At 38.4% G+C, this 18,672-nt stretch overlaps 1 pseudogene; it reads left to right on the top strand.

The window, feature by feature from the left end:
- LOC113925446 overlaps positions 1 to 18,672 on the top strand; it is a 79,913-nt pseudogene that overhangs the window by 56,823 nt on the left and 4,418 nt on the right.

Here is an 18,672-nt window from a genome sequence, read left to right on the forward strand (position 1 = left end):
AGGGGAAAATCATTGAGAAGAAGCTAAGTAATTCCTCCCTCCTCTGATGCATTAACTTTCTGGATTTTGTAAAAACATTCAGCAGTTACATTTATATTACAGTGAGGGAAAGGAAATGGTGATCCCAGAATAATGGAGAACAGGAGAATATTAAAATTCATTGTTTTATATAAGGTACAAAATAACAATTTATTCATCCAACAAATATTTATTGAGCTCCTATTCTGTTGTAAATTCTAGAGATAATTCAGAAAACAAAGATTTAAAAAATGAAAAAAAATTCCTTTTTCATAAAGCTTTCATCCTAGAGAGTAAGGTGCTGAAACAGTAAATACATAAATACATCATAGGCAGGCAGGAAGTGCAATATCGGGGGATAGAGAGTGACAGAGAATGAGACAGAGTCTTTTTTGATAAGGCAAGCAGAAACCTGAACATGGTAGGAGCAAGCTCTGAGATTAAGGGACATTGCATTTTAGGCAAAAGGAAGAGTAAGTACACAAATCTTGAGGTAGGATTATGCCAGTGGGCCTGGAGTGAGCAAGATACTGGGATGTGAAGGAAATGAGTCCAAAGAGGCAGCCTATGGCATCCAAGAAAGAAAAGGAAAAATGAGAAAAGAAACAGAAGTTGAAATCAGGGATTATGCTTCATACATGATGAAGGTAACATTTAAATAAGCAGGGTGGACTAAAACCTATGAGCCTTCTCTAGGGAACTCTTGTGCATTAGAAGATCAGAGTCGGCACTGAGGTGTTATCAGTGGGGATAAGAGGAAGTAATGGATCTGAAACTCTTCAGAAAGAGAGTGGAAGTCTTGGTAAATTGGACTTAGAGGATGAAGGAGAGAGCTGACCCAAAGACCCCCTCTTGAGTCTTGTTGATTGGAAGAACTCTGTGGTGGTACTACTGACAGAGAAGAAAGCTAAAGGACGACCAGAAGACAATGAGCATCAGTGTCCAATATGCTTGGGGTGAGCTGGTAGCAGCCAGTGGAAAGCTTCAATTAAAGGTTAGACCATTAATTTAAAGAGTCTGGCAATGAAAGGAAGAGAGAAAGAGCACATTACTTAGGGAAGACAGTAGGATTAAACAAATACACTTCTCAGGTTACGATGGAGTAAGTACAGGATCGCAGAAAGGATGTAAAGAAAGGAGCTATTGGAGAAGAATAAATGCAGGGAAAGGTCTTTTGGAAGTTGGGGAAGAATAAAATCTAAGATTCTGTGCTGTTAATGGGTGGATAATAGAATTTTAAATAAGATTAATTTTGCTTATAGGATCTGGGATTTCTAGATGTGTTCATCCTATTGAATAGTTGACAAATAGTATACCAATACCACAGATTCCTTTGAGTTTAATTTCAGGAACTCAGCAGAGTAGGAATGAAGTGTGTTGATAATTAGCCACATTCCCACAAATAGAGGACAAATAATTTTATAAAACCAAACCAAACCAAAAATGAGGTTGGTGAGAGGCTGGAGTGATATAGAGAAGATAAAGGAAATTGTAGGTTACACAAAGGCTCTGTGAGTTTCTGAGATCCCAATTAATTTATTTCTTCACTCAACAAATATTTGTTAATTGCCTATTATGTGATGGTCATTCTGTTGGTCCTGAGGATGGTGAGAAGAATCAGAGAAATATGACCCTGCTGTCATGAAGCTTCAGTCTAAAGCAAAAGCAGATATTAAACAGTAGTTACATAATTAATACTAAATGTATTAGCATTGTGACCAGTGCTATAAAGTAGCACATAAAAGAATGGCCATTATGTTCAGTTTCATCATCTTTTCTGCATGGTGTAACAATGATCTCAAGTACATCGTCTGCTATAAAATTAAGGTACCTGTATTATTTATCATTCAAATCAATTCCCTGGTGTTAACAGTTATGGTGGGATAACATAACAGTGGGCACAAAACAGGACCACTGGTCACTGTATTTAATGGGGCACCAAGGAAAGGATTCACAGTAAAAAAAAGTGATGTGAAGGAGAATGATAAATTTGTCTGGCATGTGAACAGTGTTTTTCCTGTGATGAATCAAAGGTAAAGAAAAGAATTATTTAGAGAAGTCCAGTGATGTGTAATTAAGGCTAATAGCATGAAGGTAAACAAAGGAAAAATTGAGCTAAGTACCAGCCAAGACTGATTATAAAAGATACTCCTAGGGAAAGGTATTTTAGCCAACATGGGCTGAAATATTGAAAATTAAAATAGGGAATATGTATGATATATATACTATAAGAAATACACCTTCACCATGAAAAGATGCTTGAACTGAGAAATCTTTTCTACCTCTAATTCTTAGTATCTTGAGAAGTTCCAAGCTTTTATTTTTTATTATTTTTTTTTAAGGCAAAGAGCCCATCTTAGTGATCGTGGTCACTAATCACACCAGAGGTACTGAAAATCCTGAGACCAAACATTGGCACAGCTCAGATCACATCCTAGTTTTCATCTGTTCACTTTGTTTCTGCCTAAAAAAAGCAGAGTCTGTGGCTTAAAGGCCCAAGAATTCTTTCTTAAAATATTAACTTACAAAAGACATAAATTAAATGAATGTCTTCATTGGGCGCCAGAGAAAGACCAATCTGAGATATCCTATCTCTAACTGTATACCTTAAAAAGCAAGGAAAACTGGTTTTATCTGGGATAGGAAGGGCAGCAAGGCAGAATTCTAGCTTCTATAAATATTATATAATCCTTTTAATTTGGAAAGAATCAAAATTCATTTGATCTTAAATATTTGAATATTCATCTCAGTTACTCTGTTAGTATAAAGCTGGCCTCTGTGCAAGCAGGAATTGGCAGCCAAACTCAGTGGTGCTGGTGACTCTGTGTAAAGTGTTTTCTCCACCTTGGGGGACAGGGAGTATAGGATGCTGAAGGCTGAAGCACCGACTTCAAATGAAGCATCTGATCCTTCAAGATCCTCTGGCTTTTGCTAGTTGAGATATCAGCTGGATTTCAGTTCAGATAATTACATTTTGCTTGTCCACTGCCCCTAGCCATTTCAGGAAAGTCTTCATTTCCCATTAGGAATTGCTCTGCATGTGATACTGTGCTTAATTAAACAACTGCTGTGGTAGTCCACAGGTAGTGTTTGTTGCAGTGGTCAGTGGAGTGATCTCTCCACAGGCCCATGGCAGCCATATTCAGTCCAGGCTTGAATTCTCTCCGGGGAAATTTCTAATCTAAAAGCCTCCTTTAAAGAAAATAAGTCTATCTTTAAGAAAGAAAGATGAGTTTAGAAATGAAAGAAGACACATTGGGTTTTGTGTATTTGTTTTAGTAGGCTGAATTTCTAGATGGCTATTCAGTCTGTATTCCTGTGGACCGGTTTAGTCTGGGCCCTCTATGCTTGCTCCTTTTTATAAGAATCTTGGGATCGATTAGTTTCTGTAGAAAATGTGAATGATGGGAACGTCTCAGGCGATTCATTCATTGCCCTTCATTCCAAGGATTTGGGAGAATTTGGATGATTAAATGGTCAGGGAATCCTCAGACACATTTTCTTTGTTTTACATTTACTACAAATGTTCTCAGTTGAACACTTCAATTAGATGAAAATAAGGTTTAGAATCCAGATGTAAGCCATCCAAGGAAAGTACTGAACTAAAGGCCAACATCTCATCTCAGAACTTTTATTATTCTTTTAGATGGATTCAATTATGAATTTTTTCTATGGGTATAATTCTACCTTAGAAAATTTCTTTTTTTAAAAGATTTTATTTATTTACTTGAGAGGGAGAGAGCGAGAGAGCAAGAATGCACAAGAAAAGAGGGAGGGAGAAGCAGACTCCCCGCCAAGCAGGGAGCCAGATGCGGGGGCTCAATCCCAGAACCTGAGCAGAAGGCAGACGCTTAACTGACTGAGCCACCCAGGCACCCCTAGAAAATTTCTAATTAAAAAAAATAAAAGTCACTTTTGTACTCTTTAAGCTAGCATAAATAGTATTAGTTCTTTTTAGGGAATATATTCTGATCAACACAATATATAAATTGTTCAATGATATGTTAAAATGCCAACTTTTTATACATTAAAGTTACAGAGAGGATACTGTGATTGTCAAAAATAGTAGAATATTGAATTTTTAAAGTTTTACCTACATATCATAAAAGATATGTATTGAAGAAGAGGGAGAAAAATCTGATAAATTTTGGAGTTTTTTCTGTACTGGTTCACAAAGATACACTACCCTTTAATGATCTTAATCATAGTATTCTCTAGAATATATTAAAAGAAAAAAGTCCAATCATTGGAAATGTGTTAATGTGGTCTTCCTTTATTGTAATAAGAACAATATTGACATAGTGTAATGTCATATTATTGCTGATTTCAAAATATCAAATAATTACAAAATGCTATCATTGTTGAAGTGGTCAGTAAATAAATCTATTTTTTATACTAGGGAAATGATGCCTTATTTTGGCCTTCTGAGGACTACCAAAGGAAGGAGAAAGAGTAGAGCTTCTTTGTTTTGGGGTTTTCTACAATTTTATATTATTTTTTAAAAGAGAAGAGTAATGCAAGTGTCCCCTTATATGCCAAGATATATTCCACTATAAAGCTTTAGAGAGAAACAAACAAACAAACAAAAAACCCTGGTTCCCTGTTGTGCTCATTGAAGGAAAAACTCAGAAAATATCAGCAGCAACATGTTCTCTTATCAGCTTTCCCTCATCCTCACCATTGATCTCCATTCTTATGCTTTCCAGACAGCTTGGGAAGAAAAACTAGGTTAAAATGTCCAATTTTCTGTTGAGATGGCAAAGCTCTTCTGTGAAAAACTGAAGTTTTACCATCTGAGAAAGGAATCTTACCAACAGCATGTTAGTCTCTCAAAATAAATTCTCATGTTGACACTTGTCAATTATCCATATGGCAGTTATTTGAAATATTTTTTTTCATCCTAGCGTGACACCTTTTCTATAATAATGTCTTTCACATTTCTAGACTCTTATCATCCCAGTTTTGTTTATGTGGGTTTACATTTATCTCCTTTCTGTTCCAGAAAACCTTTCACATAACTATTATGGACACTGAAAATAAAACAAGATAAAATGAAAAGCACTTTATACAAATGAAGAAAATGGACTCAAAGAAAATGAGAACAGGACAAAATGAAGATGTCAGGAAGATGTGACTGAGTAAATTCTTTAAGGTTTTTTTTCACCACTTCAGTAGGGCCATGAGTTTGGCTGTGCAGTTTTCAGTAGGTAATGTAAGGATAAGAATAATCATTTGCTTAGAAGAAGCTCAATTAGTCTTGATGCTAACACCAGCAGTGATACCTCCCATGAGTCTTTATAAAGAAGAAATGGCAATCAATGAGTAATATTCTTGCAGCATCCTTACCTATTATGGGACAGAGTATAGTTATGGGCTGTCTAGTTAGACCTAGAGTTGAATCCAGGCTCTGTACTTTAAGGATAGCCATATGGCCTTAGGAAACTTATTTAACTTATTAGAGTTCCACATTTAGCATTTGTCAAGTATGTCCATCTCACAGGCTGAGGTGAGGAATAAACAAGACAGTGCAACATAAAATGTCCAGCATAACAACTGGGCACGTGAAAAGTGCTCAATAAATTTTAGATCTTCTTAATCTGTAGTGACTTGGGAATGCAAAGGCACTTCAATGTTAGCTCAAAGAACTATGGTTACAAAGGTAATTTGATGTAAGAATAAATGAAGCATTGCAGTCTTGAGTGCATGTTTTTAAACATGTATACACACAATTTTGATTTTTATCTTTTTCTTGGCTCCTTTCTATACAGTAATTTTAGTCTAAGCATCTGGCATATGTTGAAGCAAGTTAAGCATTTTGTTTTACAAACTCCCAGGTTGGTTATGAGAATGAAAATTTACAAAATAGCTGGCTCTGTCAAGTGCTGAGAATGGACTCAAGGAGTTCCTGAAGTCAGCAAAGATGTGGATCAGGAGATAATTCAGACCAGCTAAGTAGACAATAAATGAATCCTTTTATTGTTTTTTTTTCCCCTTTCTACAAATCATTTCCTCATTTTAAGTAAAGAAGGAAATAGAAGGCTGAGAACTTTGGCTGGAAATGGCTTTTTCAAAGCATTTCTCACAAGTGAGAAAAGGAACTGGGGGTTGCCAGCTTCTGTAGGAAGAGCTATGTATCCACTACCAAACAGAGATGAAAGAGCCACATTTTCCTAAGTATTCTTCTGTGATTGGAGTTACAAAGAGTGATGAATTTAAAAGGTCAGCAGTTGATGCTTGTTTTTAGTGTCATTCTGGCTGGGAAACTGTATGTTCAGAAAATGGAACTCTGACAAGTGAATTCTAAGTCTTCCAGAGAAATAGCTTAAATCAGAGCAAAAAAATTGGATGGATGGAAGAGATGATGGATCTGTTAGGTTTACTGAACAATCCAGTTTGGTACATCAAAATCTGCTAACCCATCAGCTAATCTCTTAAATAGATTTTAATTTCTGAAACAGTATAACAGGAGTAATTGCCTTAATTTTCTTTCTTTTCTCAGAGCAAGAAATAACATAAAAACTATTCCATGTATTTCTCCTCCCTTTATTTTGCTCATGTCAGACGTACTATTTGATATGCTATATGTTATTTACTTTAGTCATATCCTTAGATCTTCTTTTAACAGTTTTAAGAGCTTTTTGCTCTCAAAGGATCCTACCACTTTTTCTTTTTTCTTATCTGAAGAAGAGAACATGACACAACGAAGAGACCACTGTCTTCAGTTAGGAGAACTTAAATCCTTATTGTAGCTGTATAAGTAGCTAATAATATGATATTGTTCAGTAATGTATCTTCAATTGTTTCATATTTCCTCTTCTTGACAAACTTAGTGATTATACTTTTTAAGCTTTTTTTAAATCAGTAGAAACATTTCTTGAGGCAAAAAAATTTTTCATCAACCCAGTATGGAAATTAGGTGAAAGCTGAATCCTCTTATTGAAATGAGATGTCTTCTTGTTCTGCCAGTCTCTCTCCTTCCTCTTGCCTTTTGGTGCATTCTCTAAGATATCTGCAATGAACCTCTAGGGCAGTGTTTCTCAAAGCACAGTCCACGGAACACTGATGGTCCCTGATGGTCTATGGAGGATTCATAGGACTTTAGGCAATTTAGGACAAGAACATGAAATATTTGCTCATATACATTTCATAAACAATAGTAATGATTTTCATAACAAAAATACCTTTATGTTCTGAATAATCATTATGTTTTCAAGGATTGTATATGTGCCACAAGCTCTGAATTAGTTTATTTAAGTAACTTATATTCACAGCATTTGTGTATTATTCTTTGCTCATTAGTAATCCTTTTTTTTTTTTTGTCGAGACCATAGTGCTGAGTATATCCTGAATTCACAAAATGGACCAGCAATTAAAATATACTTTGCTGTAGTATTAAATTAATGACAAAATAATAGTACAATTGCTGCAAATAAAAATATCTTATAATCATTAAGTATGAAGAAAACTACAGTTTCATTATGGAATGTGACTTTTTGCTCCTGGGACAAGTGAAATTACAATTATGATGATTTATAAGAATAGCCAAAGAACAAAACTAACTAGGAGACATGTTCATGAATATTTGAAAATCAGACTTCATTAGATCAATGGGCCTTTTGACCCTGGCCTCTAGTGTGTTGTCTGTTATAGAACTTCTTCAAATAGTAGAAGGAACCCACAGAGTTTTATATTGTTTTCAAAATTATGCAGCAAAATCTCTGACAAGTGAATTATTTCTATAAAAAAGAAAAAAATACAAAAATAAATGCACTGTCACTAAAATGAAGAATAGGCTAAAAATAGAATTAAATTTTTAGTTCATATATTTAAAACATGTATAAGATATTTTTTAGCTGAAAAGTTTGTGAAATCATTCTCAGACTTAGTATCATACTTGGAGACAAATCATAATAAACATTTCACAATACTATTTTATCACATAATGTCAGTGGCATACTCTGAAAGAGATATTAATGCTACATATCTATAAGAGCAGGAATTTGCTTTAAATTGGATACCATAATTAATATGCAGATTATGAATCAGTTTTGAGTATAGGCATACTTTGTTTTTTTTTAAAATATTTTGCTAATTTTTAGGGTAACATAATTTTGTAAAGAACCTAATTTTTTTTTTAGATTTTATTTATTTATTTTGAGAGAGAGAATGAGAGGGAGAGAGTACATGAGGGGGGGAGGGTCAGAGGGAGAAGCAGACTCCCTGCTGAGCAGGGAGCCCAGTGCGGGACTCGATCCTGGAACTCCAGGATTATGAGCTGAGCCGAAGGCAGTTGCTTAACCAACTGAGCCACCCAGGTGCCCCAAGTACAGGCATACTTTGGACATATTGCAGGTTTGGTTCCAGATCACCACAATAAAGTAGATATCATAATAAAGCAAGTCAAATACATTTTTTGCTTTCCAATGTATATAAAAGTTATTTTTATACCATACTATAATCTATCAAGTGTGCAATAACATTGTGTCTAACAAAAATGTACATACCTTAACTAACAAATACTTCACTGCTAAAAAAAGTGCTAACATCATCTGAGCTATCAGCGAGTTGTAATCTCTTTGCTAGTAGAGGGTGTTGCCTTGGTATTAATGGCTGCTGACTCATCAGGGTGGTGGTTGCTGAAGGTTAGGGTGGCTGTGGCAACTTCTTCAAATAAGACAGTTATGAAGTTTTTGCATTGATTGGCTTTTCCTTTCTCTGTAGCCTGTGATGCTCTTTGATAGCATTTTGCCCACAGTAGATCTTCCTTCCAAATCGGAGTCAATCTTCTCAAACCCTGCTGCTGCTTTATCAACTAGGCTTATATAATATCTGAATCCTTTAATGTCATTTCAACAATCTTCAAAACATCTTCACCAGGAGTAGATTCCATCTCAAGAAGCTACTTTTTGTTGCTCATCCATAAGAGGCAACTCTCCATCAGTTCAAGTTTGATCATGAGATAGTAGCAATTTAGTCACATGTTCAGGCTCTGCTTCTAATTCTACTTCTCTTACTATGTCCACCACATCTGTAGTTACTTCCTCCACTGAATTCTTAAACCCCTCAAAGTCATCCATAAGGATTGGAATCAACTTCTTTCAAACTCCTGTTAATGTTGATATTTTGACCTCTTTCCTGAATCACAAATATTCTAAATGACATCTGGAATGGTGCATTCTTTCCAGAAGGTTGTCAGTGGACTTTGCCCAGATCCATCAGAGGAATTATTATCTATGGCAGCTATAGCCTTACAAAGCATATTTCTTAAATAATAAGGCTCGAAAGTCAAAATGACTCCTTGATCCATGGACTGTGGAATGGATGCTGTGTGAGCAGGCATGAAAACATTAATCTCATTGTCCATCTCCATCAGAGTTCTTGAGTGACCAGGTGCATTGTCAATGAGCAGTTATATTTTGAAAAGAATCTTTTTTTTCCTGAAAAGTAGTTCTCAACAGTGGCCTTAAAATACCCAGTAAATATGTTGTAAACAGATATGCTATCATCCAGGCTTTGCTGTTCCATTTATAGAGCACAAGTGGAATAGATTCATCTTAATTCTTAAAGGCCCCAGGATTTTCACACTGGCAAATGAGCATTGTCTTCAATTTAAAGTCACCAGCTGCATTATCTTCTAAGAAGAGAGTCAACCTGTCCTTTGAAGCTTCAAAGCTAGACATTGACTTCTCCTTTCTAGTACAAGATGGCATCTTCTTCAAATAGAAGTCTGTTTGTGTGCATTGAAAATGTTTAGTGTAGTCGCCTTCATTAATTATCTGAGCTAGATCTTCTGGAGAACTTGCTGCAGCTTCCACGTCAGCACTTGCTACTTCACCCTGAACTTTGAGTTAACTTCTTTCCTTAAATCTCATGAACCAACCTCTGCTTCCAACTTTTCTTCTTGCAGCTTCCTTGCCTGTCTCAACTTTCACAGAATTGACGAGAGTTAGGGCCTTGCTCTGGATCAGGCTGTGGCTTAAGGGAATGTTGTTATTGCTTTGCTTTGATCTTCCATCCAGACCACTGAAACTTTCTCCATATCAGCAATAAAGCTGTTTCACTTTCTTATCATTTGTGTGTTCACTGGAGTTGAAGTTTTAATTTCCTTCAAGAATTTTTTCTTCGCATTCACAACTTGGCCAACTGGTGTAAGAGCCCTAGGTTTCAGCCTATCTTGGTTTTTGACATATCTCCCTCCCTAAGCTGAATCACTTTTAGCTTTTGGTTTAAAGTGAGAGACATATGACTCTTCCTTTTACTTGAACACATAGAAGCCATTGTACGGTTATTAATTGACCTACTATCAACCTTGTTGTGTCCTATGGAATAGGGAGGCTCAAGGAGAATGAGAGATAATGGGGGAAAGGCTGGTCAGTGGATCAGTCAGAGCATACTCACATTTATTAAGTTTGTTACCTTATATGGTCAGAGTTTGTGGAACCCCAAAACAATGATAATAATAACATCAAAGATTGTAGATCACTTTAACAAATATAATATAATAATAATAGTGAAAAAATTTGAAATATTGTGAAAATTACCAAAATGTGACACAGATACATGAAATGAGCATATATTGTTGGAAAAATGGCATTGATAGACCTGCCTGATGCAGGATTGCTACAAACCTTCAATCTGTAAAAAAAAAAAAAAAATGTAGTATCTGTGAGGTGCGATACAGTGAAGCACAATAAAATGAGGTATGCTTGTATATATGTAGCATGTATATGAGGGAGAAATGTTTGATAATTTTTTTATCATTAAAACCTCTTTGTGTTGGTTAATTTTATGTGTCAACTTGATTAGACCATGAAGTGCCCAGATATATGGTCATACATTATTGTGGGTACATCTATGAGAGTGTTTTTGAATGTTAACATTTAAGTCGACAAAGTAAGTGAATTGCCTTTCCTGATGTGGGTGGACCACATCTTATCAGTGGAAGACCCAAATAGAACAAAAAAGCTGACCCTTCTCTAAGTGAGAGAATTTGTTCTGCCTGACTGCCTCTGAACTGGGATATCAGCTTTTTCCAGCCTGTAGACTCAGATTGAAACATCAACTCTTCCTGCATAAGAAGCCTGCCAGCCTTCAGACTGGAACTATATCACTGGCTTTCCTCTGGTCTCCTGCTTGCCGACTCACCCTACAGGTCTTGGGACTTATGCCAGTTTCCATAATTATGTGAGCCAATTCCTTATAATAAATCTCCTTCTCTCCCTTTCTAAGATAGATATATCTAATATATATATGGTATGTAAAATTAGTTCTGTTTCCATGAAGAACCCTGACTAATACAGTTTTTGGTACCAAGAATGATTCTAGAGCAACAGAACTTTAAGGATGAGTTTTCTGGGATTTCTGGGATTGGCTCTCTAAAATGATTAGATTTAAAGATGCCAATGACTCTATTTCTAGTAGTAAAGAGATCACTAATAATCTATGGCATGATCTGGCAATAGAGATATGCAAAATATTACCATTTGATACAGTACTCAATCACTTATAAGAAGCAAGTATCTGGGTGACAATGTGTATAATATTGTTAGATGTTTTTATCAAACAAATGAATATAATCAGGTTGGCTGATTGCTCCTAATGTCTCTGGAAAAAATGGTGAAAGAAAAGGATGAACTCAGAGATACAAATTCCCAGCTCAGGTGCAAAACTGACCTGAAAGTTCCCGTGTATTCCTGAAAGGAGACCCTTATCTCCTATAGCTGCAGGGTGAGGTTGATGAATCTAACCCAGAATCTCATCCTGCAACTGGCTGAACTGCAATCTAAGTTGAACTCCCAGCTTTGCAGTATGTTTACTTGTAAAGTAAGAGTACTGATGGAAAAAGAATGGGATCCCAGAAGTTGGAATGGGAACATGTGGGAAGACGCCGATGAAACTGGGGATATTGAACCCCTAAAATCTGATGAGTCTTCTTTGCTAGTTGAAGAGGCTTGCCCACCCTGACTGAGGAGATTAACTCTGCCTCACCTGAAGAAACTGTAGTGGCTTTTCCCTAAGGTAGTTGCCCTGCAAAACAATGCTGATTCTCCTCAGGACCCACCTCCCGCAGCCATCTTTGCTTCTAGACCCATAACTAGACTCCAGTCCCAGCAAGGACCTTAAAGGTGAGGTACACAGTGATTCACACAGAGGTATACTACACTTTAAATGAACTGCTTGAACTTTCTTTTTCTACAGACAGAAATCTGGGGGAATGGATACTAAGGGTTTGGGATAATGGTAAAAGAACTGTTAAGTGGAATCAGGCTGAATTTTTTTGACAGGGCCTTAATAAGCAGACATTATGCATTTAATATTGTAGTTCAGGGAGTTCAAATGCGTCAGACAGTTTGTTGCTGAAACACGGACCAAATGGTAGACCACAGTGAGTGAGTAAGAAAGGCCCTGCTTGCCTTTGTTTAAGGTAGAGGGTTCAAAGGCTTAGGGAGATTAGAATATTAGAATGGATTTGTCATTTAAGACCCACTCACCCACTCTGGGTTGGTCCAGAAGTCATACCTTTCACCACTACTCTGAGACATAAATTTGTGAGGGGAGCCCCAGCATCCTTGAAGAGCTCTGTGACCACTCTTCTCTGTAGGATAGACCTCATGGTGGGAACTGAGGTTACTGGATTGGGAAACCTAAATGCATGGCAGTAATTGGATCCCTGTGTGGTAGGGGTCAAGTTGCAGCACTTAACTACCAAAGGCTAGGAGGTTATGGTTAGTGTAATGGATAGCAGAATGAAAGCTATCAGAATAGTCTGATTCACACAGATCTATCTATGGTGTTGGCTAGTTGATCAGGGTGTTCCTAGAAGTGAAATAGATAGGAAGCCTACTAAATTCTTACCTGATATATATAGGCAGAAAAGTTCTAGTTTAAGTGAACAAAGGTCTAAACTGACTCATAAAAACAGGGTATGGCCCCTTCAATAAATTCCCAGACTTGAGCCAGGCCTCAAACCCCTTGAATGAAGAGAAGACCAAGTCCCCTTGAGGAAGGATTCTGGAACACTGCCAAAAATTTATGCTGTTAATCTTTCTCCAGCCTTCCCCCAAAGGGACCTACGGTTTTTTTTTTTTTTTTTTTCAAGGTAACTGTATACTGAGGAAAAAGAAATAATCAGACATTTCAGGAACTACTAGATACTAATTCTGATTTGATTCCAAGAGACCCAAAACATCACTGTGGTCTACTAGTAGGGGCTTTTGGAGGTCAGGTGATGAATGGACTTTTAGCTCCTATCCATCTCACAGTGGGTCCAGCGGGTCCCCAAACTCATCCTGTGGTTATTTCTCCTGTTCCACAATGCATCATTGGAATAGACAGATTTAGGTGACACAATCCCCACATTGGTTTTCTGACCTGTGGAGTAAAGGCTACTCTGGTGGGAAAGAGCAAGTGGAATCCATTAGAACTGTCTCTATCAAGGAAAATAGTAAATCAAAAGCAATACTGCATCCCTGGAGGGATTGCAGAGATTAGTGCTATAATCAGGGACTTGAAAGATGCAGGAGTGGTGATTTCTACCACATCCCCATTCAATTTGCCTATTTGGTCTGTGAGGAGACAAATGAATCTTGGAGAATGACGGTGGATTTTCATAAGCTTAACCAGATGGTGACTCCAATTGCAGCTGCTGTACCAGATGTAGCTTCATTGCTTGAGCAAATTAACACATCTCCTGGTACTGGAATTACAACTGTTGACCTGGTAAGTTCTTTCTCCATATCTGTCCATAAGGCCCACCAGAAGTAGTTTGCTTTCAGCTGTCAAGGGCAACACTACACCTTCACTTTCCTATATTAGGGATATATCAACTTTCTAGCCCTACATAATGTTAGTTTATGTAGGGCATTTAGTTCACAAGGATCGGGATTGCCTTTCTCTTCCACAAGATATGATATTGTTTTATTACACTAATGACATCACGTTGTTTGGACCCAGTAAGTAAGAAGTAGCAACTACTCTAGACTTATTGGTAAGATATTTGTGTGTCAGTCTTGGGAAATAAATCCCACAAAAATGCAGGGATCCCCTACCTCAGTGAAATTTCTAGGGAGCCGGTGGTATGAGGCATGTTGAGATATCCCTTTTAAGTTCAAGAGTAAGTTGTTGCTTCTGGCCCCTTCTGCAACAAGAAAAGATACAATGCCTAGTGGCCTCTTTGGGTTTTGGAAGGAACATAGTACTCATTTGGGTCCGTTATTGTGGCTCATTTATCTAGTGATCCAAAAAGGTGCTCGTTTTGAGTGAAGTGCAGAACAAGAGAAGGCTCTGCAACAGATCCAGGCTAGTGTACAAGCTGCTTTGCTACCTTAGCCATTGGATCCAGTAGATCCAATGGTGTTTGAGGTGTCAATGGCAGGCGGGGATGCTGTTTGGAGCCCCTACAGGTGAATTGCTGCATAAGCCTTTAGGATTTTGGAGCAAAGCTCTGTCATCCTTCATAGATAATTACTCTTCTTTTGAGAAACAGCTTTTGGACTGCTCTTCAGACTTAGTAGAGATTGAATGCTTTACTGTGGGTGACCAAGTTACCATGTGACCTGTCCACCATGAACTGGGTGTAATGATCCACCAGGCCATAAAGTTGTGTGACAGCAGCACTCCATCGTCTAATAGAAGTGATACAAACATGATTAGGTTTGAGCAGACCCTGAAGACACAACTAAGTTACACAAAGAGGTGGCTCAAATGTCCATGGTCCCCACTTTCTCTCTCCTAAGACTGCACCTATGGCCTCAAGGGGATTTCCCTGTGATCAGCTGAAGAGGAAGAGAGGACTTAGGCCTAGTTTATAGATGGTTCAGTATGATATGCAGGCACCACCTGAAAGTGGACAGTTGCAGTATTACTGTTCCTTTCTGGGACATCCCTGAGGGACAGCAATGAAGGGAAATCCTCCCAGTGGGCAGAACTCCAAGTAGTGTACCCTGGCTGTTCACTTTACTTGAAAAGAGAAATGGTTGGACATATGATTATATACAAATTCATGGGCTGTTGTCAATGGTTCAGTTGGATGCTCAGAGACTTGGAAGGAACATGATTAAAAAATTAGTCACCAGGAGGGGGCGGAGCAAGTTGGCGGAGGAGTAGGAGACCTGGACTTCGTCTGGTCTCAGGAATTCAGCTGAATAGGGATCAAACCATTCTGAACACCTACGAACTCAACAGGAGATTGAAGAGAATAGCAACAACTCTCTGAACAGAAAAGTGACCACTTACTGGAAGATAGGACGTGTGGAGAAGTGAATCTGAGGCGATATTAGGGAGGATAGACGGTGGGGGAGGGGGAAGGGGGGAGGGGCCCTCCGAGGGGCCCTCCCTCAGCCGCTTCTGGCAAGTGATAGAGCCGTGGAGCACAAAATGGGACCTTTTAGAAGCTGGCTCCGCTGAGGGACGTCGCTCCAGTGGCTAAGCGGGTGGTGGAACCCTCGCGGGACAGTGTGGTCTCAAGACCCTCGGGGTCACAGAAAGACCAGGGGTGCCTGAGTGCAACAGAGCTCCCAGGTATCGGAGCGGGGAAGCCGGCTGCAGAGACGGAGCCGAGGCGCGGGCTCTCAGCTCGGGGTTACTATAAACCATGACCCACGCTATAGTCGGGCCACTGCTTCTCCAGCAGGGACCCAACAAGCAGCAGAGCCGGGGAGACTCCCCTTCCTCCCCAGGGAGGAGCGGTGCAAGAGTGCACTGCAGGGATCTGCTGGGTTTGGAGACTCCACACGGGGTCGGGTGCCAGAGATAGAAATGCTCGGTCACAGGCCGAGTGAGCACGGAGTGTGGCCGGAGACCAGGGAGACGGGAGTGACTGCTTTTCTCTGGGGGCGCACTGAGGAGCGGGGCCCTGAGTTCCCAGCTCCTCTGGGTGGAGACTGGGAGGCCACCATTTTCACCCTGGTCCTCCAAAGCTCTACCGAGAGCTTGCAGGGAACAAAAGCTCCTGAGAGCAAACCCGAGCAGATTCCTTAGCCCGGACCGACAAGGGCGGGGCAATTCGCCTCCAGCAAAGACATTTGGGAACCACGGCAACAGGCCCCTCCCCCAGAAGATCAGCGCGAACAGCCAGCAAGCCAAGACCAAGTTTACCGATCAAGGAGAACGGGAGAACTCCAGCTCTAGGGGAATACTGCACATAGAATTCATGGCTTTTTTTTTTACCATGATTCATTAGTTTTTCAAAGTTAATTTTTTTAACTGTTTTTTTTTTAATTTTTCTTTTTCCCTTTTTCAACCATTTTTAGAGTCATATTTTATCCCTTCATAGTAGTTACCCTTATTTTTGGCATATATATATATATATAAGTTGTTCTCTCTTCAAAATTTTGAGATACAGTTTCTTCTAACAGATCAAAATATACCCTAAATCACTAGTGTATGGCTTTGTTCTAGTCTCCTGCCTGATCACATTCTCTCCCTTTTTTTTTTTAAATCTTCTTTCTTTTTTCAAACAATTTCTTATCTTATCAATTCCTTTTATAAAATCTTTTATAATTTTCATCTTTACAGTCATCTTCCATCCCTTCATTGTATCAACCCTTATTTTGTACATATATGTCTTTCTTCCTTTAAAACTTTAGGAGGCACTTTTTTCTAGCAGACCAAAATATGCCCCAAATATAGTGTGTGGCACTGATCTATGCACTAGCCTGATCATATTTGATCATATTCTGTTTTTTTTTGTATTGTTCTGTTTTTGTTTTTATCTTTTTCATTTCTTTTTTTTTTCCCTCTCTTTTCCTTTCTTTTCCCCTGGTTTCAGGTCTTTTCTGATTTGTATAGAGTATATTTGCTGGGGACATTGTTAACCTGTGAGCATTTTGTTCTCTCATTCATCTACTCTCCTCTGGACAAAATGACAAGTTGAAAAAAATCACCTCAGCAAAAAGAACAAGGGGTAGTACTGTCAGCCAGGGACCTACTCAATACAGACATTAGTACGATGTCGGACCTAGAGTTCAGAATCATGACTTTAAAGATACTAGTTGGGCTTAAAAAAAGCATGGAAGTTATTAGAGAAACTCTTTCTGGAGAAATAAAAGAACTAAAATCTTAACCAAGTCGAAATTAAAAAGGCTATTAATGAGGTGCAATCAAAAATAGGGGCACTAACTGCTAGGATAAATGAGGCAGAAGGGAGAATCAGCAATATAGAAGACCAAATGATGGAAAATAAAGATGCTGAGAAAAAGAGAGAGAAACAACTACAGGATCACGAGGGTAGAATTCGAGAGATAAGCAATACGATAAGATGAAACAACATTAGAATAATTGGGATCCCAGAAGAAGAAGAAAGAGAGATGGGGCAGAAGGTATATTGGAGCAAATAATAGCAGAGAACTTCCCTAATGTGAGGAAGGAAACAGGCATCAAAATCCAGGAGGCACAGAGAACCCCTCTCAAAATCAATAAAAATAGGTCAACACCCTGACATCTAATAGTAAAACTTACGAGTCTCAGAGACAAAGAGAAAATCCTGAAAGCAGCTCGGGAGAAGAGATATGTAACCTACAATGGTAGAAATATTAGATTGGCAACAGACCTATCCACAGAGACCTGGCAGGCCAGAAAGGACTGGCATGATATCTTCAGAGCACTAAACGAGAAAAATATGCAGTCAAGAATACTCTATCCAGCCAGGCTGTCATTGAAAATAGAAGGAGAGATAAAGAGCTTCCAGGACAAATAAAAACTAAAGGAATTTGCAAACACGAAACCAGCCCTCCAAGAAATATTGAAAGGGGTCCTCTAAGCAAAGAGAGAGCCTAAAAGCAGCATAGATCAGAAAGGAACACAGACAATATACAGTAACAGTCACCTTACAGGCAATACAATGGCACTAAATTCATGCCTTTCAATAGTTACCCTGAATATAAATGGGCTCAATGCCCTAATCAAAAGACACAGGCTATCAGATTGGATTAAAAAACAAGACCCATCAATATGCTGTCTGCAAGAGACTCATTTTAGACTCAAAGACACACCCAGATTGAAAGTGAGGGGGTAGAAAACAATTTACCATGCTAATGGACACCAAAAGAAAGCTGGGGTGGCAATCCTTATATCAGACAAATTAGATTTTAAAACAAAGACTGTAATAAGAGATGAAGAAGGACACTATATCCTACTTAAAGGGTCTATCCAACAAGAAGATCTAACAATTGTAAATATCTATGCCCCGAACATGGGAGCAGCCAATTAGATAAGGCAATTAATAACAAAAGCGAAGAAACACATTGACAACAATACAATAATAGTGGGGCACTTTAACACCGCCCTGACTGAAATGGACAGATCATCTAAGCAAAAGATCAACAAGGAAATAAAGACTTTAAGTGAAACACTGGACCAAATGGACTTCACAGACATATTCAGAACATTCCATCCCAAAGCAAAGGAATACACATTCTTCTCTAGTGCCCATGGAACATTCTCCAGAATAGATCACATCCTAGGTCACAAATCAGGTCTCAACCGGTACCAAAAGATTGGGATCATTCGCTGCATATTTTCAGACCACAATGCTTTGAAACTAGAACTCAATCACAAGAGGAAAGTCGGAAAGAACTCAAATACATGGAGGCTAAAGAGCATCCTACTAAAGAACGAATGGGTCAACCAGGAAATTAAAGAAGAATTAAGAAAATT

The sequence above is a fragment of the Zalophus californianus genome, chromosome 2 (genome assembly GCF_009762305.2).
Source record: "Zalophus californianus isolate mZalCal1 chromosome 2, mZalCal1.pri.v2, whole genome shotgun sequence".
Lineage (NCBI taxonomy): Eukaryota > Metazoa > Chordata > Mammalia > Carnivora > Otariidae > Zalophus > Zalophus californianus.